Source organism: Sorex fumeus, unplaced genomic scaffold (assembly GCF_029834395.1).
Source record: "Sorex fumeus unplaced genomic scaffold, SorFum_2.1 ptg000007l, whole genome shotgun sequence".
Classification (NCBI taxonomy): Eukaryota; Metazoa; Chordata; class Mammalia; order Eulipotyphla; family Soricidae; genus Sorex; species Sorex fumeus.
The window spans coordinates 34,905,121-34,931,583 of NW_026606064.1; the positions used below are offsets into that span (position 1 = coordinate 34,905,121).

A 26,463-nucleotide genomic window follows, 5' to 3' on the forward strand; every position below is an offset into this window, starting at 1 on the left:
TCCCACAGTGCCATGGAAGGTTCCAGTTGTGGGATCCATGTACCCTTCCACAGCATGGTAAGATGAGATGCTTCAGGAAGAAGAGAAGGTGGGAGGGACCAGAGCTGGGAGGGATTCTGCCCAAATGCTAGATTCTGGAATGCTAAAACTTGCATTGATGACATTATCTATTTTTGAGAGGTTTAAGGTATATGTGAGACCAAGGAGAAAGTTCAAGGATTCAGATGCTTGCTTTGCATGCAGCCAACCCAGGTTTGTTTTCTCTGGTACAGAGTAAAGTCCTCTGAGTCCTGCCACAAATAGCCCCTCAGCACTGCTGGATATGCCTCCCCACATCCCAGCTAAAAAAGAGGAAAATGTGTGTTATCCAGTCTGATACTCAACAAAGGTTCTATCTTTTTTAGATAAAGCAACCAAGAATCAATGAGATCAGGAAATTAACCTATGGTCAAAAAGCAAGAAAAAAAAAAATCTACAGAAATCATCTGAAGTTACAGCTGTGATCATAGTGTATTTCCTATGTCTATGGCCACTATATTATGGTTTATAAAAATTTCTCCTAAAAAAAGTTGAAGGGCAGAAATTTAATACATTATAACTTAGCATAATAACTCTCTTCAGTCCTCTGATCCAATAACAGTGAAGTCGAACACTACTAATCATTCTGATCTAAGCATCATCTGGTGTGTTCCCTGGACCCCATTTGGAATTTAGCAGAAGAGACTACCAGTTCCAGACCAGAGACACAGTGCTCCACAGGTTTAACTATATTGCTCCTTCATTTCACTGAATGTCGTCTTCCTTCCAGTTATCACCAGTCTTGGGACTGTGATTGGGTTTATTTAACAGCAGGCAGAATGATGACTTCTCTAAGAGACAAAGGGTCACTTTTTTTTTCCTGAAAAAAGAATGAATCAATCAAATTATCTCTCCAGATGAGTTCACCTCCACCTGGACTTCAATAAGAACTTCATTCACTCCTCAGCCTTCACCCTTAGAACCCCTAGAACCTCATTCATTCCTTGAATTAGGAATCCCCAAGTGGAATATGGAATATAGAGACAATCAGAGAAAACGTAGGCACGGAATTGGAACAAAAACTGCCAACTCTTCCTCGGGGTACTTTTAAATAGCAGACCCTGAAAATAAAACCAAATCTGGTAATAATTCTCTCCTGTAATAGGAACAGAAACACTAAGTGAAAACATAAGCACAAACCAAAATAAAGACTCCATGATCGGGGTGGAGGGTGGTCTGTAACATCAAGTATAGTTTAACTGCATATTTAACTCTGTCACCACAAAGATGTGTTGCGTCTGGCATGGTATAACAGCTTCTTCTCTAAGCCTGACCAGATACAAAATTTTCTGGGCTCGGTGTTGAATGAGAATGTGGATCCCTCGTTTGGAAAGTTCGTAGCATTTCAAATCAGCTAAGATAGAGCATTAGAACAAATGCAGGCCCTTCGGAGCCCTGGCCCCTGAGTCATCAGCCTGCAGAGATTTTTTTTTAAGGGAATTAATGCACCAGCATCCGCACAACTGAGGTGCACACTAGCCCGCCGTGAATGGTCCTGCCTGGCTACCGCGCCTTCTTTCCGTCTCTCACTCCTAACTGTTCAAAGCTGATTCTTTCTTCTCTGCACTTTGAACCCTCAAAAAGTCAAATTTAGCATTTCCCAAGTACTGTATGCAAAATGGGGAGTTGGGCAGGGGGCTTCTCCATGCAGACAATGCTATTTCTTCTGGACTCTTCCCCAAACTTTCATCTATTCTCCTCCCGGCAAGCTTGGCTGCTCTGTTCACTGGGCCTTTCCCTGTCCTCAAGTCCGTCATTATCCTCTTTTTATATACTGCACTTCGTGCCCTTGTGAACCTGTTGAAAAATAGTGAAAGAGAGTTGAAAAGTACCACTGGCTCCTAAAAATAGTGCTGACTAGGAGGCAGAAAGGGGGAACTCCGGTTTTATTCAGTGCTAAAGATAACACCACCAGAATGATAGACTCCTCCGAATTGTTTGTCCCCACGGGCCATTGTGCCCCTGGCCCTGAATGAGCCTCTTAGCAGCTCTTGAGGGCCTGTCACAGGTAGGCACCCAACAGAGATAATTCCCAGCCTATGCTTGACTGCGCCTTTACAGACCCTCACTCATGCTTCTGAAAGGCCTCAGACACTGTTGAATAAACTCCTACTCGCTTCCATAAACTTTTTCTCCCCCTGAATTTTCCGGGGATGTGAGCAGCTTCCCAGCCTCGCCGGAGGATGCTTCTGAATGCACTCCTGTTCTGAATCAAAGCCTGACGGCCAGGCCTCTCTCCAAAAGAGAAAAGAACTAGCCCTGCCTGGGTCCACAGCCACAGTCCCATGTTTCCTTCTGCAGGTGAAGGCCAACTCCCAGCACTCCTGCCCTTTTCCTGCTCTCCTGCATTTATTTGGGTGGGCAGAGGTTTTTGAAATTCTTTTTACTTTGAATAACAAGTCATTCATGAGCAATAAACATGATAAAAATAAACCCCAAAGAAGAGAAAGGGGGTGAGGTAAAGGGAACTATAATGATAGTTCAGGGGTAAGGCACTTGCCTTGCAAGCTGCCATCCCCAGTTCCATCCCTAGTACCACATATGCCCTCCCGCCCTGAACACCATCACCAGGAATAGTGCTAGGTACCACTTGGGTGTGGCCCAACCCCCTAAAAGCAAAGGAAAAAAAGAAGAAAACAAGGGAAGAGGAATTTCTGAAATTCCTGCAGAAATTTCTTCCTGCAAGAAGAGAGAGACAGAGACAGTGACAGAGAGACAGATAGAGACAGAGACAAGAAAACTGCTGGCCATAGAGGCAGGCAGGGGGTAAGGGGTGATGGGAGGAAACCTGGGGACACTGTTGCTGAGAGATGTACACTGGTGCAGAGATGGATGTTGGAACACTATATGACTAAAACCCAATCATGAACAGCTTTATAAAGGTTATCTCACAATGATTCAATAAAAAAGTTAAAAAAAAAAAAAGAAGAAGAAGAAGAATTCCTGCAAGAAGGAAACAAGGGAAGAAGTTATCCTGGCTCTTGTCTTCCCACAGGCTGACTGTTCTCCTCCTCCAGAGGACCTTTTGGCTTTGGGGCCATTTTCTTGGATTTACTGTTTCAGTCCAGCCTCTCTTCACTCTCTCCTCCATCTATTTCCTGCATTCTTCAGGTTTCTCAGTTGCTGTGCTTGTCCAGAGTGGCCAGCAGTTCTGGGGAGCAGCACTTATTGGCAAAGATGGACATTGCAGCCTCACTGCCCACACCTGGCTTCCGCTCCATCCTGGGGGTGATGCTGTGGTAGGTACCTAATTTTAGGGTCTAGTCCCCACTCTGGAGGCAGCAGAGGGCCCTTTTCCCCACGTGTATCTAGAGCTTAATGTTATGGTGCCTCATTCCCCCCATCCTGAAGGTTCTCAGAAGAAGTTGGAATAAATTTCCCTGCATTTTGAGAAGCTCCTCTTCATCTTCCTTCAATAATTTTGTTGTTGTTGTTGTTGTTGGGTTTTTTGTGGGGGCCCACCTGGTTGTGCTCAAGGATCACTCCTGGAAATGCTCATGGACCATATGTGGTGCTGGGGATTGAACCCTACTCTGCTGAGTACCAGGCAAGTGCCTTCCTCATTATACTTTCTCTCTGGTCCAAGCATTTTAGTTTTTTGCTGAGGAAGAGAAAGTACAGGTTAGAACCGGGTTGGAATTGGACATGTCTCAAGCTTCAGTGCAGGTGTCATGGCGGTATTGGGTGTCCTGAAGCAGCTTGATGAGTGGAAACTCTCATGGTCCAGCATGCCCAGTGCTTACCGCCTAATGTAAGTGGGACACTGCCCTCAGGCTTTGCAGCTGGGGGTGTGAAGATTCTTTTTTTTGTTGTTCTTGTTTTACAGAGGGGGGAAAAAAGCTTCTATTGGTTGTCCAAACCTGATTTCTTTTGTTTTAGAAAAAGAAAATCATTTTTTTTAATTTATTTTTTTTTTTTACAGTTGTAGATTTACAATTTTTTTGTGCTTGGGTTTCAATCATACAATGATCAGATACCCATCCCTCCACCAGTGCCCGTTTTTCACCACCATGGATAATATCCCTCCCACCCCCATCCCCCCATCCCCCCCTGCCTCTGTGGCAGGGCAATCCCCTGTGTTCTCTCTCTCCTTTTGGGTGTTGTGGTCTGCAAAAGAGGCATTGAGTGGCAAACATGTTCAGTCCATAGTCTACTTTCGACATGCATCTCCCCACCTGGGAGGATCCTCCAAACATCCTTTATTTGGTGCTCCCTTCTCTATCTGAACTGCCCTTTCCTCTAGAATACCCGGCTGGCCTCTAAGTTATGGAGTAATCCTCCTGGTGCTGATCTCAGCTATTCTTGGGTATTAATCTCATACTTTGTTACTTTATATCCCCCAGATGAATGCAATCTTTCTATGTCTATCCCTCTCTTTCTGACTCATTTCGCTTAGCATGATACTTTCCATATTGTACCACTTGTATGTAAATTTCATGACTTCATCTTTTCTAACAGCTACATAGTACTCCATTGTGTAGATGTACCAAAGTTTCTTTAACCAGTCATCTGTTCTTGGGCATTCAGGTTTCTTCCAGTTTCTGGCTATTGTAAAGAGTGCTGCAATGAACAAACAAGTGCAGATGTCACTTCGACTATACATTTTTGCTTCTCTGGGATATATTCCCAGGAGTGGTATTGCTGGGTCAAATGGGAGCTCAATTTCTAATTTTTTGAGAATCGTCCATACTGTTGTCCAGAAGGGCTGAACCAGTGGACATTCCCACCAACAGTGAAGGAGTGTCCCTTTCTCGCCACATCCACGCCAGCATCGGTTGCTTTTGTTCTTTTGAATGTGGGCCAGTCTCTGAGGTGTGAGATGGTATCTCATTGTGGTTTTGATCTGCATCTCTCTGATGATTAATGATGTAGAGCATTTTCTCATGTGCTTTTTTGCCATTCGGAAGGAAAATCATTTTTACAGTATAAGGATGCCAAGGCACATTTGTCTTCACAGCATCTTGAGTTACTGTGAAGGGGAACATGCTAGATTTGAAGCCAAGCTATCCAGCTCTCTGACTGCCAAGTCACTTGACTTTCTGAGCCAGTTTTCTCACTTATAAAACAGGGTGCTTAGTACGGGGACTAAGATACTTGGTTTGCATGTAGCTAACCCTGGCACTACAACACCCCAATACCTACAGGGAGTGACCCCAAGCACAAAGCTGGTAGTAGGCTCTGAGCACCAGAGATGTGGCCCAACCACCTCCCCTCCAAAATAGGGCTAATGATTCCTATTTTATAGGCATTTTTCTTTCTAAGGTTAACACAGACCACTTATGCATAGTTAGTAAGGTCCCTGGAGGAAGCAGAATTTGTTGAGGCAGACTGGACTACTACATTAGTACTGATTTTCTTACACCATCCTTCAATCATACCAGATTTTTAGGTCTCCTCTTAGGCACTCCTTGACCTGGAAGTATCTTCGTTCCTGCCACTCAGATCATTGTAACTGGCACTTCAATAACAGAGACACGAATTCTTTATATCTTTTGTTTTTATTGGACGCACCATGATTTTACAAAGTTATTCACGACTGGGTTTCATGTACACAACATTCCAGCAGCAACCCCTCCACCAGTGTCCACGACCCTCTGCCAGCTTCCCACCCACCCTTTATGATGCCTTTTGGCAGGCGCCTTTTTTCTTTCCTTTAGGCCCTGTGGTTGACATTACTGCTAATGAGAGGGTTTCACACATAACACTTTGCCACCTTCTAGGACCCCCGTTCTCCTCCAGAATGGCAACTTCCCTCCCTTATTGTCACAGTGTTCCTCTCTTATCTTATCCTCCCACTCCTCCACCCCGGAAGCAAGTTTCCTACTGAAAACCAGGTTCTCATTATCTTAATTTCTATTGCCAATGGATACTAGTTGTGAATATTTGATGAGAGTGAAGGTACAGTAATTTTGTATATCAAAACCATAAACACTAGCATTATTTTAAACATGTTGCTTAAATCACAATAAAAACTTTTTTTGTTACATTAATCATTTATTTAACAGATATTGCTGGAATTCTCATTATTCTAGGTTCTTATATTACAGGCCTTATTTCATAATTCTAAAGCAATCAGTTTTGTCCACGGGCTTACATTTTAGTCATGACAGAGTAGAGAACACAGCACAGAGCCTCACAGATAGCAGGTAAAAAACAATACTAGATTCTCTACACTATTGGAGACAATTATTGACAATAAAAACTTTTAATAAAATAATTAAGTCCCACGTAAACACGTACACACAATTTATTATATATTCTTTTTTTTTTTTTTTTGGTTTTTGGGTCATACCCGGTGATGCTCAGGGGTTACTCCTGGCTCATGCACTCAGGAATTACTCCTAGAGGTGCTCAGGGGACCATATGGGATGCTGGGAATTGAGCCTGTGTTGGCCATGTTGACTGCGTGCAAGGCAAATGTCCTACCTGTTGTGCTATCGCTCCAGCCCCTATTATATATTCTTATCCAGGTATTAGGAGTGGAAATTCCTTTGGGTTCAAAGGACAACTTTAAGGTCACTGACAAAACAACATGAGAATGTCTGTGAAGAAAATTATATGATAGGGGTATGGTGCTGCCAACAGGTCAACCTATACCTGCAGGGCGAGTGCATCAGCAGCCTGATGGTGCCTTCAAGCTTTCTGACATCACAAAATTGGCACTGTGGCCAGACCCCAACAACTTGGGACCAACTTTACCAAGAAATTAAATGGCCAAAATTTAGGTATGTGGGAGCTATGCCCACAACCACCTCCAATGCAGCTATATAAGCTCATTTATTGGCCTTATTTCAGAGACCTATAGATAAACCTCAAAAGAGATCAAAAGCCACAATTAATCTTGGACCTGCGCATGGCTGAACAGACTGGGGTAATCGGAAGGGTGCAGGTTGGCCTAGTGGCCCACCCAAGTAGAGCCCCCAACAGCCACTTGCTTCCACAGTCCAAAATCGCGACTATACCCCCAGCCTGAATCCACCGTCTTAGGACAAACCTCACCAAGATATAATCTGAAATTCTAGAATGTCAAATGATTCTAGTGACTGAAATCTCCAGACTTTCTTGGAATTGGGGTGGGCTACCTCCCCCCACTTCCCAATACTCACGTAAGCACTGGCAGTCACCACCTGAAACAACTCTAGCACTACCCTGTAAATTCTATTACTGGCCTTGCTTCAGAGACCCCTAAATAAATCTTGAAAAAGATGAAAAGCAGCAAAATATAGGAAGAAAGAAAATGACATAAGACTTCAAATTTTGGGGTTTTGCATTCTGTATTCCATGCTCCCCTTTTATTCCACTATGTGAAAATTTAAAACAATATGCTTTGCTTCCATCATCTAGAGATACTGTGAACCTTTTAGCAAGAAAGTGGAAAAGTGAGGCAAAAGCAGTCTCTTATCTTCACCTCCCCAGCATATCCATTGGTCTGGCACTGAATCTGAGACCCATCTCTGAGTTTTCAATTTTGAATTACCAAGCACTGGCAATACTTTCCCAGATGAAAGCATTGGCAAACACTTCACCATATAAATGCTGATTGGTATATGGCTCTCCAAAGATCACCAAGCTTTCAGGTTAGCCAGGAAGCTTCCCTATTGAACATTCATGTTCTTTCTCTGAATAAAAATACATGTGCACAGTACTAGCTATTTCCCCTTCAGGATTAGTGTAAAGTTCCCTGAGGCAAAGTCCAAAGGCATTGTTGAAAATATCTTATCCTGGTGGGGGATAGCTCAGTGGTACAAAGCTGTCTTGCAAGCATTAACTTCCCAGTTGGGACCCTGGTACAGCCCCACAAGTTGAGTGCACTCCCATTTGGGATTCAGAATACCACCATAAGAAGTATCTGATTTCTGGCATACCACAATCAACCACATGCAAACACCTCAACTGAAGTGTGGAACACTCCCTTCCCCCACCACCAGGATTATAACTACACTGCCCGAGCATCATCACAATGCAAAGAGCAGTTTCCTGAAGATGAAAGCAAAAGAAAAGTGAACACTTGATCTCGCTCTTTGGGGCTGAGAATTCCTGAAGGTGGCCCAGAGAATACTTTTAAGCTTATTCTGGCTGCAAACAATTTAGACAACCAAAGGTTGCCTGATGTTACATACAAGACTGTTGCCAACATGATCAAAAGGAAAAGATCGAAGGAGATACATAAGATCCTCTCCAAAAAAATGACTTTACTGAAGAAGAAACCCAGATCCAGAGAAAGAAGCAGTGAAGTTAAAAGAGGTGAAATGCTGCGCCTGGCACCAGAACACTGTAAGGACTATTTCAAATTCTAGTTGCACTGCTCTGTTTCACTTTTAATACTAAACAAACAGTGGACAAATGCAGAAGCAAATCTGTTGCATCAGCTGAATGTGGCCTTCACTGCATGTGTGGTTTGAGTACAGATTCTAGATTTATGACTCAAGTTCATTCTGGTATGATCAAAAGTCAGCTCCTCCTCTTCCTCCTCCTCCTTTTTTTTCTTTTTCAGCGAGTAAAATTGAACTGTGGGTACTCTTTTTAAAAACTGGCATTTGAAGCTTTCCCTGTTTTTATAAACTGGTTTCTGTATTGTTTATTTTTCAATTAAGCTTAGAAACCTAATAAAAGTTGGTATTGTAAATAAAAGGAACTTGCAAAATGCTTTCTGGAAAGAAATTATTGATAGAAATCATTATGGTTTATTTGGGCCTTTGAACATAATATACTTTTATTTGTAGGGCTTTTTTATTTTTGTTTTTTGGACTCTGAGCCACACCCAGAGTGCTCAGGGCTTACCTCTAATTCTGCAGTCAGGGATTGCTCATGGTAGGCTCTCAGGTACATTTGTGGTGCCCAAGATCGAACCCACGTCAGTTGCGTGCAAGGCAAGCATTCTACCTGCTATACTATTGCTCTGTTCTTTATTTGTAAGATTTTTTACAAACAGTTCTTGAACTCCTATATCTTACTCAGTCAAAAGGTAGTATTGAATTGTGCATGATCTTATTTTGTACTTTTATTCCCATATTTAGAAACGAGATCATCTCCAGCAGCATGACTGGCTAGCTTAGGATATCTGCAGCACTGTCACTGTCACTGTCCTCCCGTTGTTCATCGATTTGCTCGAGCGGGCCCAGTAACATTTCCATTGGAGACTTTTGTTGTTATTGTGTTTGGCATATCGAATACATCACGGGTAGCTTGCCAGGCTCTGCTGTGCGGGCGAGATACTCTTGGTAGCTTGCCGGGCTCTCCAAGAGGGGCGGAGGAATCGAACTCGGGTCGGCCATGTTGGCTGTGTGCAAGGCAAACGCCCTACCCAGTGTGCTATTGCTCCAGCCCATCTGCAGCACATCAAATACATTTGAAAATTGTTTGGTAAATGCATTTAACAATGTTTTTTTTTTTTGGCAGTGGGGGTGGGGTGTCATATCCAGCAGTGTTCAGAAATTACTCCTATTCCTGAACTCTTGGATCATTTGGAGTACTCTATTAGATGCTGGGGATCAAACCCCGATCAGTTATGTGCAAGGCAAGCACCCTATCCTCTGTAGTATCTCTCTGGATCAACAGGGTTTCGTTATTACAAAGAACCTCAAAGTCTCTAACACAATTCCCAAGTGAATAATATAAGAACTTCCCACACTTATCTGGCCATAGGACACATTTTTTTTCAAAGTCATACCTATTAATGAGGCAGTATTCCATAATGTGAAAATGTATTCATGAAAGACCACTGGGACACTAGTTGTATTTTTAAGGGTTTAATTTCAGTGTATCTAGTATTTTTTATTTCATAAAGTAAAAGAAATCTCTTCATAGTTTCCTGTGCTTTAAAATATATCTGTTTTCTCTCTCAATATGATTTTCCAAAGGGAAACTGATTTTTACCAAAGAACCACTGCTCAATTACTATAAATCCTGCCTCTTTTCTGATTAATCGATTTCCATCTCTGTCAGCATTATTCCCTTCCACATCATTAAATGATGTGAACGGAGAGTTTAGCATAAGGAATCAGTTAAATAAGAATTTGAAGATTTTCAAAGGGCCATAGGACACTCTGACATAGCCTTGAGCTAGCTCACACAGGAAACCCCTGCCAGTCCCTGGGGGAACAAGACCAATGCTTGGGATATTAAAAACATGTAATTTGGGGCCCAAGAGATAGTACAGAGAGTAGGGTGATTGCATGTGGTGGATGCGGGTTCTGTCCCCAGCACCCCGTATGATCATGGGAGCACCACCAGAAGTAATTCCTAAGTGCAGATCCTGGAGGGTTGCCTGGTGTGGCACCAAAACAAATCAAAACAAACAAAAAACCCAAAACATGGAATTTTGAAAGAGCAGACTTATAAGCCAGAGAAACAGTACAGAAGTTGAGGCACTTATGTTGCATGTGGTCAAGCCTGGTGTGATCCCTAGTACCTAATGGGAGCTGCCCTGAGAGTACCACTGGGTATGTTCCCTCCAAAAAAGGAAAAAGTGGGAGACTTGTGGGGTGGGGATCTGGTGTCTGAGGAGGGGCTGCTCTATGCAGATGCTGATGTCTGATGTGATATAAATAGGCAGACCCTAAGAGGCTGGACAGAAACAGGAGTGTGGTTCTGCCAATGCAGCTAGCTACTGTGGTTGGTTAGACGCCACCCTCAGTGACACTGAAGAGCAAGCAAGCGGAAGGAGCCTCTCCCTTCGCCTGCCCACTAGCTTGCCAGTCTCCTGCTCATTCTGTCTCTTGGGATCTCGTGAGCAAAAGAGAAGTATGATGTACTGAAACCTAGTTCCGGGGCCTCAAAGAAGGGTGCAGAAGGCAGGCGGGAGCTGGAGAGCTTCATGGCCAGTGAGTCTTCTTTGGCTCTCTCTTCTGTTTCCTTGTTCTTTATTGTGACTTTTTTTTTCAAAAAATAATTTTTTCTCTCTGGATTTTTGTTTTGTTTTGTTTTGTTTTGAACCACAGTGACTATGTCAGGGCTTACTCCTGGCTCTATGTTCAGGGATAACTCCTGGCAGGCTCAGGGAGCCATATGGGATCCTGGGAATCAAAACCAGCTTGGCACATACAAGGCAAACTCCATACCTGTTGTATTATCACTCAGACCCCTCAAAATATTTTTTTATTAACAGAATTCACATGCCACAAAATCCATCCCCCTAAAGTGTAGTTCAGTAGTATATTTACAGTGTTGGGTATCTATGACGTCTACCAGCATCCAGAATATTTTTATCACCCCAAAAGAAACATTGTATCCATTCACCATAGCGGCCTCATTTCCCACAGAGTGCAGCTAACCTCCGCAATCATTGTTCTGCTTCTAGAGATTTGCCTGTTCTGGGTATTTCACACAAATACCGAAGGGGATCTTCTTGAATTTCACATTTCTACGGCTCATTCAGGTCAAACTAAGCACTAGTATGCATTAGAGTATGCAGAGTATTCATACTTTCAGTGACAAAAAAAATATATACTGTTACATGAATATACCATAGTTTATCAGTTGATGGAAATTTGAGCTGTTACCAAGATTTGGCTAGTCTAAATATCACTGCTATGAACATATTGCTCCTATGTAGAAGTTCTAGGGTGTGAACTTTTTAAACTTTCCTTGACTATATAGCCACCACTTATTCTTAACCATATTATATTTAAAAGTTGACAACTATAAAAGCATCTGTCTTACTCCAGGTAAAACCGTTCTACATCTGCTAGGTTTTAGAATTCAGCATTCTCTTTGCCACTTCTAAAATAGTTGTTAAGTCAGACGGGTTCAGTGACGTTTCTGGAAGCAGCTTGTCATGACCGCCCAAGAAGAACCACAAGTGCAGTTTAAACTGGTGCTGTGGGCGATGGGGGCACGGGCAAGACCACCTTCATGAAGCGCCAGTTGACAGGTGAGTTCGAGAAGTATGTAGCCACCCTGGGCATTGAGGTGCACCCGCTCATCTTCCACACCAACCGCGGCCTCATCAAGTTCAACCTGTGGGACATGGTGGGCCAGGAGAAGTTCGGCAGCCTGCGGGATGGCTACTACATCCAAGCCCAGTGGACCATTATAATGTTTGATGTAACATCAAGAGTTACTTATAAGAAGGTGCCTCACTGGCATAGAGATCTTGTTCGAGTATGTGAAAATATCCCCATCGTGTTGTGTGACAACAAAGTGGAGATCAAGGACAGGAAAGTGAAAGCAAAGTCTATTGTCTTCCACCGAAAGAAGAATCTTCAGTACTATGACATTTCTGCCAAAAGTAACTACAACTTTGAAAAGCCCTTCCTCTGGCTTGCTAAAAAATGAATCGGAGATCCAAACTTAAGAGTTTGTTGCCATGCCTGCTCTCGCTCCCCCAGAGGTGGTCATGGACGGAGACCCAGCCTTGGCAGCACAGTATGAGCACAATTTAGAGGTTGCTCAGACAACTGCTCTCCCGGATGAGGATGATGACCTGTGAGGAGATGAAGCTGGAGCCCAGCATCAGAAGTCTAGTTTTATAGGCAACTGTCCTATGATGTCAGTGGTGTAGCGTGTTTGCCACTTTATTATATAGCTAAAACAGAACATGTGCTTCATCTTTGGGATGCTGAAAGAGATGAATGGGCTTCGAGTAAATGTGGCAGTTTAAACAAAAACCTTTTTTTTTTTTTGGACCTCATATTTAGCTGTTTTGGAACTGCAGTTGTCTCCTTTGAGTTTCAGATCTAAGACTGCTGCAATCATATCACAATATTCAGTGGTGAAATCTTGTTTATTACTGTCATTCCCATTCCTTTTTCGTTTAGAATCAGAATAAAGTTGCATTTCAAATATCTAAAAAAAAAAATTGAAGAAAAAAAAGTTGTTAGCTAGAATTTTGTCTCCCCCTTCCCCCACCTCCCCTGCCAAGATGTAAATTGTATATTTAAACTCTTGTTTTAATTTCATAAAGCAATTCAAACTATTTGGAATGTGCTGAGCTTTATTTTGCGGCCTAGTATATTTTCATAGCACAGAGGCAGGGCATTTGCCTTGCGTGCAGCCAGCCCGGCCGAGCTGAGTTCGATTTTTCGGCCCCTCTCGGAGAGCCCAGCAAGCTACCGAGAGTATCTCACCCGCACGGCAGAGCCTGGCAAGCTACCCGTGACGTATTCAATATGCCAAACACAGTAACAACCAGTCTCAAAATATGGAGACGTTACTGGGCCCGCTTGAGCAAATCGATGAACAATGGGATGACAGTGTTTGTTTTATAATCCATAGTGCTTTAAAAACTGTCATATACACCTTTCCTAATTACATTCTACAAATCCTCCTTTTTGTTCACTTGGCGTCAGATCAATATATTTCACAGCAATTTTGTTCCTGTCAATTATTTTTCTATTTCAAACAGTTTGGCCTTGTTTTAGATAATTTATGAATTCTTTGTTGTAAGTAAAACTATTATCAACAAAAATTATCCTATTTCATGAATGATATTTTTTCCTCTGAACACACTCCAGACAGTTTAGCATGCTTTTAATTTCTTCTTAAGCTACTTTTGCACTTATTTTTAATACTAAAAATAGCCTCGTTCCTGACGCCCTATTCACTCTCAACGGAACGACCATCTCCGAATGCAACAGCTATGTGTACCTAGGTCGAGAAGTCAACATGACAAATGACCTGGCACCCGAGCTGCGCAGGAGGAAGAGAGCGGCTTGGAACGCCTTCAAGAACATCGAAGAAATAGCTAAGGGGATGAAGAACCTCCGGCTCCGGGCACATCTCTTTGATTCCACTGTTCTTCCTGCATTAACATATGCCTCAGAGACCTGGGCCCTACGCAAACAGGATGAGAACGCTATTCAGGTCTCCCAAAGAAGAATTGAAAGAGCTATGCTTGGAATATCACGTTTCACTCAAATGAGATAAAGAATCCGGAGTTCCGACATCCGTCGATGATCAAGACTCTGTCAGGGACGCTGTCTCGTTTGCCAAGGTGTCAAAAATCAGATGGGCTGGTCACGTAATGAGATTTAAAGACGACCGCTGGACTAGAGTTGTTACCGACTGGATTCCACGGGATGTCAAAAGACCGCGTGGCCGCCCACCTACCAGATGGTCAGACTTCTTCGTCAAGATCATGAATGATTGGTTTGAGGCTCTTCATGTTCCTAGAGCGAACAGACACCATTGGGCTACACTAGCACGCGACAGGGACAAATTGGAGACGTTACTGGCGCCCACTCGAGCAAATTGGCGATTTACAGGAAATTAAGTGATTAAGTGATTAAGTGATTTACTACTAATGCTAAGTCATTCTGTGGACTTTTGTTTATTTCTTTGCGGAATGGAGAGTGAAGCCTGGCCTTCATGCACTTCCCTCCTGAGTTCCATCTCTACATTACACATCAGTTTGCGTGTGCTACCACTTTGGGTATCTTCCTGGCCCTGAACTGTCTTTTCATGAGATCCATTCATTGTTAATTCTAAGTTTAAGTTTTGTCACAATTATTGTGTTTCATGACCAATTGTCAGACTCCATAAAGCAGATATATTATTTAGTTTGGTGAGAAAAGATAGTAAAGGGGCAATGTTTTGGATGATGGATAAAATTCAAACTGCTAAATATTCATTGGGCATTTTTCCTTTTTTTTTTTTGTTTTTGGGCCACAACCAGCAGTACTCAGAGGCTACTTCCAGATATGTGCTCAGGAATAGCTCTTCCTAGGGGAGCTTAGGGTACTAAGGTTCAAAACTGTGTTTCAACATGGAAAATATACCAACTCAGACTGATGGATTATCTATCTGGCTCATTGAGCAGAGTTTTTTGTTTGTTTGGGGGGTCACACTTAGTGTGCTCAGGAGGGCTTACTCCTGGCTCTGAATTCAGGGGTCACTCCTGGTGGTGCTGAGGGGATATCATGTGTTGTCCGAGATTGAACCAGGGTTGGCCTCATGCAAGGCAAGTACCTTAGCACCTGTACTATCTCCCCGGCTCTGAACAGGGGTTGGGGGGTGCTTTTAGCTTGTAGTCCTAAGGCCATACTTAGTGGCATTCAGGGACTATGCTGGTGTGGTGCTTGGAGGACCATGTAGTGTCAGGATCAAAATCTGGGCTCCCACGTGTTCACAAAGCTTTGCACCATCCCTTAGAGCTATTTCCCCAGCCCCACTGAGAATTTTCTACATGCTAAGATCTACTTGAAAATTCCTAACTTAAATTAATTGACTGAATTCCCACCCCTCAAACGGTGCTCTGACATCCTTCAACCACTCCTTTCCTAGCTGCACTGCTCACACCATAGCTCCTGCTTTGGCATGTCTTCCTCACTCGCCCTGCCAAAAAGTCTTGCCATTTAGAATAATGTGACTTCCTGGCCACCAATGATGAGACTCGAGCTGGACAGGCCCCCAATGTCACCTGAGGCATAAATGACAGTGTCTCACCTTAGTCCTGCCCTACTTACAGACCCTTGAGCAAAAATAAATGATTGTCTCTGGCTTAAACTACTAAAGAGGTCTTTTCTCTCTTAAGGAATAGCTGTGACACAAATGCAACACTGAACCACTTTCACTCATACAGAGTTAAGGATAGCAGGGACTTACAAACATCAAATATAGGGATAAACTATTCAGATGGGAAAAGAGAGATCAAACCATGAGAACAGGAGCTACCATGTAGTGGCCTGTAAGGAGAGCATTCTAGCACTGAGAGAACAAGTTTCCAGAGAGATGGGTGGAAAGTGGGAGATATAGAGAGAAAGAGATGCTTTGATTTCCCGGGATTCATCAGCAAGAGTTCCATGCACTACTTGGAGGGCATGCTAACTCCCCTGTCTGGGATGATGATGGAATAGGATGAAATGGTGACATGACCTGGAAATCCCTCAGGAGTGGATCCTTTGCCTCATTCCTTCTTTATCAGAGCCCAGAGACTGGTGCCAATGTCAGTTTAGTAGGTGCTCAATAAATGCTTTAATCTAAATAAAAAATTCCTATTGTCTCTGTAACATTTTCTTACAAAGAACAGAAATGCTGTTAATTTAAGTAATAGTGAGTTTAGCATGAGGATGAAGGAGAATTTCCCCAACCGTAACTGTAGAATGCACAGAAAAACTTTCCCTCTTCACCACCTTGGCTGGAGCAATAGCACAGCGGTAGGGCATTTGCCTTGCACGCAGCCAACATGGCTGACCCAAGTTCGATTCCTCCGCCCTTCTCGGAGAGCCCGGCAAGCTACCAAGAGTATCTCGCCCGCATGGCAGAGCCTGGCAAGCTACCCGTGATGTATTCGATATGCCGAACACAGTAACAACAAAGTCTCAATGGAGACGTTACTGGGCCCGCTCGAGCATATCGATGAACAAAGGGAGGACAGTGACCACCTTGACATTTTATTTATGCTTAATCTACATTTTTCTCTTTATGGTTATTTTCCTCTGCCAGGCTTTTCAATTTTAGTCTTCTAAAATTCCACTGACATGAATCTTTGAGTAACCATATTGACTGCTTTACCAATCCAAAGCACCAAAGATCAACATATACTGATGAAATCAGCCTCTAACTATTATCAAACTCCTGGGAGAGTGACTCTAAATGTCTCATCTTGGGTCATAAAAGCTCCACAATAATCTAAGCAGGTGTGACCAGGCTGGAGTTATGAAGTTATTTGGGGGGTTCTCTGCTAAAATGTATGTAACAGGTTTCTCTGTTAGAAAACTGCTGGGGAGGAAATAATGATGATATGACATGAGTAAACTCAGAGTTTAGGGGGCCAGAGAGATATTACTGTGGGAAAGGCACTTACTTGCCTTGCATGAGGCAGACCCAGGTTTGATCCCCAGCATCCCATATGGTCTTGGACGATGTCCAGGAGTGATCCCTGAGGGCAAAGCCAGGAGTATGCTCCAAGCATCACTGGTGTAGCCCCCAAAAGAAAACAAAAACATAGAGTTTAAAAGATTGCTTGGGCCAAGAGCAGTAGTACAGCAGGTAGGGCATTTGCCTTGCACGCAGCCGACCTGGGTTCGATCCCCGGCATCCCATATGGTCACCCCAGCACCACCAGGAATAATCCCTGAGTGCATGAGCCAGGAGTAACCCCTGAGAATCACTGGGTGTGATCCAAAAAAGCAAAAATAAATAAATAAGTACATAAATAAATAAAAATAAAAGATTGCTGATCATCTTTCAATGCTTCAGGCTGTAGTCCATGGTCCTGTGAAAATGTACTTAGGATATAAAGCACCACCATAGCTAGACCATCTCCAAGATTCTCCAATGATTCATCAAGTGATTTTTTTAAGTCACTATTCCAAATAGCTAAGAGGACGAAGAACCTCCGGCTCCGGGCACATCTCTTTGATTCCACTGTTCTTCCTGCATTAACATATGCCTCAGAGACCTGGGCCCTACGCAAACAAGATGAGAACGCCATTCAGGTCTCCCAAAGAAGAATAGAAAGAGCTATGCTTGGAATATCACGTTTCACTCAAATGAGAGAACGAATCCGGAGTTCTGACATCCGTCGACGATCAAGGATCAGGGACTCTGTCTCATTTGCCAAGGTGTCGAAAATCAGATGGGCTGGTCACGTAATGAGATTTAAAGACGACTGTTGGACTAGAGCTGTTACTGATTGGATTCTACGGGATGTCAAGAGACCGCGTGGCCGCCCACCTACCAGATGGTCAGACTTCTTCGTCAAGATCATGAACGATCGGTTTGAGGCCCTTCATGTTCCCGGAGCGAACAGATGCCATTGGGCTACACTAGCGCGCGACAGGGACAAATGGAGACGTTACTGGCGCCCGCTCGAGCAAATCGACGACTAACGGGAAGTTAAGTGATTATGTGATTCCAAATGCATGCTAACCTCAAGGAAGTCACACTACAAGGCTAACCACACAGTCGTCACAAATACTGCACAAGATTTCCTACCTGTTGGTAATCAGTCTCCATTCTGCAACCTCTGGAAGCTATCAGACTATTTGAGACTCTAAATAGCCAGTGATCAGGATCCCTCTCTGACAAAGTAGTGCAAACAGCAATCCCCTGACTGAACTTTTCGGGATTCCTACCTTCTATTAATATGCAAAGGAGCACATAGGAAGCGAGGTGTTAATTTGGACTAATGGGTTTCCTTGAAGTAAGAAAGGAAATAGACCTTTCTCAAGGATACCCACCTGAAAGGGACAGAGAGGATCCTCGATCTCGTCAAGAGTCCCCTAGTGGCCTGAAGTAGGCAAAACTACCTCTCCAGTTCCACCTTATGGCTTAAGGAGCAGTTCTCTGCAGAAGAGAATCCATTGTTGTTGCTGTTGCTGATGCTTAAGTTTAATACATATCACATCACAAGGTTGGATCTAGAAGACGACTAACTGAAATATAATACATTTTATTATTTGTGTGATTCATATCATTCTGATAATAGAATTTGAAGGAAAGCATTTTCCTTATTTTTTAAAAGCTGAATTTACCTCATTCTGTTATTTGGCATTGTGTTCAATATTTAGCAATGATAAAATCCTCAAAAACCACAATGTTGGGGGCGGAGATATTATACAGCAGGTAAGGCTCTTGCTTTGCACATGACTGACCTAGATGAGAACCCAGGAATCATGTGGGATTTCCCTGAGTCCCATCAGGAATGATCCCTGAACATAGAACCAGAAGTCAATCCTGAGCACTGTCAGGTATGGCCCTAAAACCAAAACAAAAATCACAATATGGACAAATACTTCATTAATGAAATCTCCTTGTGCCATATTTATATTATGTTCATTCCTCCAAATACCTAGAATCTATTTCCTTGTTTCCAAAAATCTTACTGTGAGATGGCATTTAGTCTTGGGGGGAAAAGCACAAAAAGAATAGATAACTCCAATTCTTGCCTCAAAACACTTTTTGAAAAAATTCTTTTAAAAGTCTCTAAAGGTCCAGGCTGCTGGTTAACTGAGAGGGTGCCCGGGTGATTGACAGTACCTGTCAGAGGCAATGAACTCCACTTCAACGCTGCCTTTATGCTGGTGTGTCAAGTTGTTCAACTGTGACCCTTCCATCTGTTCCAGCTAATCTGAAAGTCATTTAGACCCGCTTCCCCATTCATTTGAAACACAGCACATTCTCCTGTTAACACACATATGCAAAGTTGTCCGCTGTCAGCAACCTATGTGTTTTTTTTTAAGTCTCACTTACAACATCTGTATAAACATTTACACAACAGAAAAGCCATTTATTGACCATCACTGCCTCCCTAACTTTATTTTTTTCAGGCATTTCTAAGTTCAGGGTCACCCTGAACAGACATTTAGTGGTTTACATCTCCCAAAATAATGTTTGAGCATATAAGTCACTTGACTTTAGCATTAAAAAAATAAATTATTCTATGTAGTATCTTCAGACTTGAGAACCCTTAGTCTCATTTCCAAAGATTCTGTTAACGCTGAACATGTTTGCATACTCTGTTGACTTTCTTAAAGGAAGTTTGGGAGGAAGTAATCACATTTATCAGACCTACTGAATCAGAACTGCTGAGATTCTGGAAAGAACTATCAGATTTCAGAAACAATAAATCTGGTTCTGTAACACTATTAAGATGTCTCTCTTATTGCACGGATCTGCTTTTTATTGGGGGGGGGGAACACACCCAGCTATACATTTCCTGGCAGTGCTCAGTGGACCACATGGGCTGCCAGGGATCAAACCCTGGTCAGTTATGTACAAAGGAAGTGCCCTGCCCGCTGTTTTATCACTCCAGCCCTCATAGAATCTGCTTTCTTATTTACATATTAGATAATCTATCAAATCAGTTAAAGGTTAAAAAAAAAGTATGAGTAATAAAATAAACAGCAATGCCTATTTGTTTGGTTTATATTGATGTTTTCTTGTATTACATATACACTAAAACTGTATTGGAATATAACACAGTAGAAATATTCATTTTATGCTAAATGAATTAACCTCTTTTGGCCCGGAACTTTTAAAATCACAATGTTTTTCTTAATTTTAACCTGGTTCCTTCTCTGAACTTTGTCCATTTCTACAATGGATTGCTCAGATCTGTCTTCAATCAGGACATCAAAGCCATGTGACTTTGAATGAGTTACTTTAACTCTTCAGGATAGAGCTTTTGTGAGGAAGGTTTTGTTTTTGGTTTTTGATTTGTTTTGGTTTTGCTTTTTGGGTGATGCTCAGGGATTACTCTTGGCTCTGCACTCAGGAATTACTCTTGGCGGTGCTTGGGGGACCATCTGGGATGTCAGTAATTGAACCCAGGTCTACCCTATGCAAGGAGACAAATGCCCTACCCACTGTAGCCCCCAGGAAGATCATTTCTTAAGTACTTTCTATCTCTCACATCCTTTGGGCATCTAAAAGAAATGCCATATACCCTTTCTTCTCTGATAAAATCAACTCTAGGCTCGAACATTATCTCCAATTACATACAACCTAAAAGTCACAGAGGCAGTTTCTGTGGCTTTCAGGTTGTAGTAATCTGAAGTTTAATTCTACCTACTTGTGCTTGCTTTCATTCCATCCCCCAAATTAGTGCAAAAGTGATGTCTCCTTCCCAATGTTTATTTTATAGGTTCTATGATTTCAGGTCTTGCATTTAAGTTTTTTAACCAATTAGGGTTAATTAATTTGGGTGGGGGATTGGGCCACACCACACACCACATACGACTCAAGAGATTTCTCTGATTCTGGGCCTAGGGACCATATGCAGTACTAGAGATCGAATCTGTGTGCAAGCCTAGTGCTATAGCCTCTGTACTATCTCTCTGCCCTACATTTATAATATTTGGGCACGTTTAGGACCACGTCTAGTGGAGCTCAGAGTTTATTCCTGGCAGTTCTCAGGGTACCATGTGGTTCCAGGGATCAAACATGGGTCAGCCATGTGTAAGGCAAGTGGTCTACCCATAGCACTCTCTCTCTGGTCCAACATTTTTTATGCTCAGAAACTTTATTTTTAGTTTTAGTTTTTAAACGTTTTTATTGAATATTGAATAGACCCTTACAAAGCTGTTCATGATTGGACTTCAGTCATACAGTATTCCAACACCCATCCCTCCACCAGTGTACATTTCCTAGCACTAGTGTCCCCAGGTTCCCTCCCGTAACCTCCATGCTCCTACCCCTGCCTGCCTCTATGGCAGGCATTTTTCCTCTCTCTCTCTCTCTCTCTCTCTCTCTCTCTCTCTCTCTCTCTCTCTCTCTCTCTCTTTCTCTCTCTGTCCCTTTGGGACATTGTGGTTTGCAATACTGATACTGAAAGGTTATCAAGAATATCCCTTTACCTACTTTTAACCTTAAGATCTTGTCCAGTGTGATCATTCCCAGCTATTATTGTCATACTGAATTCTTCTGACTTACCTACCCTCAGTCCCACACATACTTGTGGTTAGATCCAACCAATGACCAGTCCTCCTAACCCCTGTTTTCCCTGGCCATGGATATTAGTCTTCTAATATACATAAATATATATATTTATATATATACACAAATGAATGCAATCATTCTATATCTGTCCCTCTCCTTCTGACTCATTTCACTCAGCATGATACTCTCCATGTCCATCCATTTATAAGCTAATTTTATGACTTTCAAGGTATGCCATAGTTTCTTTATCCATTTGTCTGTTCTTGTGGCCCAACATTTTCATATATTATGCCAAGCAAGTGTCCAGTTTTATTCTTTAGCTTGTAAATCTTTGGGACACATAGAGCAATCAATGCACATGATATATTATTAATAACAGAATAAATGATAAAATCATACAATCACTTCAACTAATGCAAGAAACATTTTTTTTACAATTTTCATATATTTTATTTTCATAAAGTAGTTCACATTTAATGAAAAAACACAATGAGTCTACTGCCCCTGCACCTGGCTGTCTTCACAGGGGCCCTTTGGTGGGGGGTGGGTTGAGTTTCCCTCCCTGCCCTGAGCAGAGCCCCGGCAGCCAAAGATCTCCAGAACCCAGCCACAGTCATGCTTGAGGTCACTCTCCACATGCTCAGACGAGCCTCACGCATGAAGGAACCCGCAGAGAAACCCAGGTGTGCAGGACCTGGGGCTGACATTTCCAAGCCTGCTCAGATAGGGACTGGGACTCCTCCACCCAGATCCCCCATTTTCCAGTAGCTAGGCAGTCCCACCCACAAACTGTCCCCAGAGCCATATAATCCCATCAATGGCCAAGATTCAGAGAGTATAAAACAAAGCTCCTCTTACAGTTGAGTTCTCCCTCTTGGAGAACCTGGCAAACTACAGAGAGTATCCTGCTTGTCAAGCTCCCTGTGGCATATTCAACTATGCCAAATACAGTAACAATAATGGGTCTCATTCCCCTACCCTGAAAGAGCCTCAATGTCGCACCGTTGGGAAGGACGAGTAAAATGAGGCTGCTAAAATCTCAGGGGTAGGACGAATGGAGATATGTTACTGGCGCCCACTCAAGCAAATTGATGAACAACAGGATGACAGTGCTACAGTGATACAGTTCACAATAGTTCATTACAGATAATATTTAAACACCAATCCCACCACCGAGCACCTTCCCACCACAATAAGAAGGAAGTGTGGCAAGAAACATATTTGACAATATTTAAAACTCTTTTTTTCCTTTTTGGTTTGAAGGCCACACCCAGTGGTGCTCAGGACTTACTCCTGGCTCTACACTCAGGGATCGCTCCTAGCAGGGCTCAGGCAGCCACATGAGGTGCCAGAGATGGAACCCGGGTTAGCCATGTGCAAAGCAAATACCCTACCTGCTATACTACCTCTCTGGCCCCCAAGTTAAAAACCCTTTCACAATAAACAAAATGGCATTCAACCAACTGGTAAAGAAGTAGTCCTAATCAGTTATAATAAAACAAGGAAAGTAAATAAAAAACACCTAAAGTGTAAAAGAATAAGTGGTCTGTTTGCAGATGATGTGAACACACATATAAAACTCTTAAAGACCCCACTAAAAATACATTGGAACAAATTCTTTTCTTTGAGGGGGGGGTTACACCTGGCAATGCACAGGGTTTACTCCTGGCTCTGCACTCAGGAATTACCACTGGCAGTGCTGAGGGGACCATATGGGATGCTGGGAATTGAACCGAGGTCAGCCGTGTGCAAGGTAAATGCCTTACCTGCTGTGCTATTGCTCCAGCCCCTGAAACAAATTCTTTGAAAAATACACAAAAATTAGCTTTATTTTTAAATTAATTTCTTGGTTTAGAGGCCACTACCAGAGATTCTTAGGAGATATTCCTGTCTCTGTGCTCAGAAATCTCTCCTGGCAGTGCTCAGAGAACATACGGATGTGAGGGATTGAACCTGGGTTGACCGCATACAAGGCCAGCACTCTACCCACTGTACTATCTCTCTGGTACTATTTTTATTTTATATTTGTGTATAAAAATTAAACTAACAAAAAAATAAATGGGGGGAATCCCACTTATAATTGCATAATAGAAAACAACCTAGAATAAATTTAACTAAGTAATTAAAAGATCTGCACATTAAAATCTATAAAACTTTGAGGAAAAAATTGAAAAAATATAGATAAATGGAATGATATTCCATGGTCACGGGTTATAAGATACAATATTGTTAAAACTTCCATACACCAAAAGTGATTTACAGATTCAAAGTAATTCCTATCAAAATTCCAATGTCATCTTTTACACAGATAAAACAATCCTAAAATTCATATGAAGTCACAAAAGCTGCAAATAGCCCAACCAAACTGAGAACAAACCTGAACTTGAAAATCAATCCAAATATATCTTGGAACCAGGTTAGGTGGCTGAAAAGTTTGGTGAAAGTCTGGTTTCTAAACTTTTTTTTCCGCTATAGAAGGAAAGCTTTCCTAAGAAAGAAATCAACACATAAGAGAGGTAGAATAGAGATATGAATGACAGGATGAATTCTTAAATATATATATTTATATATGCATATTTATATATAGGTAAAGGTAAAGGCCCTCCCGTTGATCGTCGATTTGCTCCAGCGGGCCCAGTAACGTCTCCATTGGAGACTTTGTTGTTACTGTGTCTGGCATATCGAATACTCTCGGTAGCTTGCCGGGCTCTCCGAGAGGGGCGGAGGAATCGAACTCGGGTCGGCCATGTTGGCCGCTTGTAAGGCGAACGCCCTATATATAATGTATTATAATGTATATATGTATATATACATTATATATACATTAATGCACCCAGTTCATTGAAGGCAGACTCAGGTGCTCCCTCCAGGGGGCTGAAATCTCTTCCCTGTACCAGCTAAACCAGATTCTGAGTCAGCCGGCCACAGTGCTGGAGAACAAGCCTTCTGGCCCTTTCTGACAATGCTTCTGAGAATGAGGCCAAGATGCTCAAATATGCTCCTCTAAGACATCCAGGACAGACTTTCCCAAGTTGTATCGCTCTGCCACGCAGATGGTTTGGGGCTGAGGTCAATCAAGGCCCTGCAAGCTGACAGAGAGAGATTATCACCACTCCCTAAACTACTTAAAATGAAAACTGGTGACTTAACTCAGACTTATGACTTTTATCAGTCTTGACCTGTCAGAGAAATGTATCTATATAGCAGGACAAACATCTTTGGTCTTCATATGAGACCAGATACTCTTTTAATCTCCTTTTTCATTGACATATAAAATGTATTTTATATTTTTTGTTTTGGAGTTCATTTTTTTGTTTGGAGGCCACACTAAGAGGTGCTCAGGGTTTACTCCTGACCATGCTCCGTGGACATATGTGATTCCAGTGATTGAACACAGGCCAGCCACATGTAAGGTAAATACCTGACCAACTGTAGTATCACTTTGGCCCTATATTTTATATATTTTAATTTGGGGTCCATACTCAGCAATGGTCAGGGACTGGCTCACTCTCAGAGGTTCTCAGGAGATCATGTGATATTGGGGATCTGATCCAGACCTACCATATGCAAAGTTTGTGCACTTACACTTTGAACTATCTCCCTGGCATGAGATAAATAAAGTGATACAGATCTATCTCCTCATTTCCCCCCATTTACTTTAGGATCTTAGGTAGATTCTCCAGACATACATAATTAAATTTCTTACTTTCTCCTACTACTATTTATAATATTAATGTAATTACTCCACTAGCTTGGAATTGGTCCTGTTTCTCTGAAGGTGCTCATGGAATACACTTTCACACTGAATTATGATCATTATTGTAACAGCCAAAAGATATTAAGGTTTACTATTGACCAAGCAATGTGCTAAATGTTTTAAAAGACAGATCTCACTTAACCCTCACAACAACCATAAAATCATTTATTAAAGAGGAGAAAATTGAGACTTTAAAGATTATATAGATGGCCTAAGGATATTAAGCGACAAGTTGGAGATTCCGACTTTGATCTAATCAGATTCTTATCACCTCTAAGTAAACATGATCACTGTCACTGTCCTCCAGATTTGCTCGAGTGGGCCCAGTGACATTGTGAGACTTGTTACTGTGTTTGGCATATCGAATACGTCACGGGTAGCTTGCCAGGCTCTTTCGTGCGGGCGAGATACTCTCGGTAGCTTGCCGGGCTCTCCGAGATAGGTGGAGGAATTGAACTCGGGTTGGCTGTGTCAGCCGCATGCAAGGCAAATGCCCTATCCTCTGTGCTATTGCTCCAGCCCAAGTATACATGATAAGTTTGATTTATACATTGTGTGATGAATTCAGTTTGTACTACATTAATGGCAAGGAGTTTATATCAATAATAGGAACTTAGACAATAACTCTTTCATACTGCATTTATGCCAATGGCCATATACCAGCAATACAATATTTACAAAAATGCTTGTTTTTACAATTTTGTGTATTTCTTATTTTTACATTTAATGCAAAAGTATATAAATTGCAATAGCAGTAATCATGAAAAACTATCCAACTGCTGAGTATTTGGGGATCCTAATTTCCTAAAGAAGAGAATAACTTTTACTTCCAATCTTAAGCCACCTGCAATGTAGAAGATCTTGATCACACCCCCTACAGATATCATCAAATCAAGGCTGAATGGAAACCCAGACACGGGGTCCTGCAAATCACTGTCAGAATAGAACTCTAGGTTCTGGAGAGGTAGTATAGGGGTTAAGGCACTTGCCCTCCATGCAGTCAAACCCAGTTCTGCCAAAACACCACACATGGTCCCTTGAGCACCACCCTGAACAAACAGCCCTTGAGCATGGCTGGCGTGTACCTCCCCAAACCAATACAAAATAGAACTCTAATTTTACAATAGGATTCACCAAAGGGGGGTTTCTAGTTTATAGGAAAGGTTGGGAAATGCTGGACGCAAAACTTCCTCTACTATAGGACTTCTCAGAGGCTTTAAAATGCTCCTGTGACACTGTGAATCGCCAAGTAGATTATTCCACCTTCAGTGTTTATTCAATTACAAACATCTGGATTTAGGAAAGCA

The 26,463-nt window shown here is 42.3% G+C and overlaps 1 pseudogene; it reads left to right on the plus strand.

The window, feature by feature from the left end:
* Positions 1-11,854: 11,854 nt before the first annotated feature.
* Positions 11,855-12,771, plus strand: LOC130042146 (GTP-binding nuclear protein Ran-like; annotated as a pseudogene).
* Positions 12,772-26,463: the final 13,692 nt, after the last annotated feature.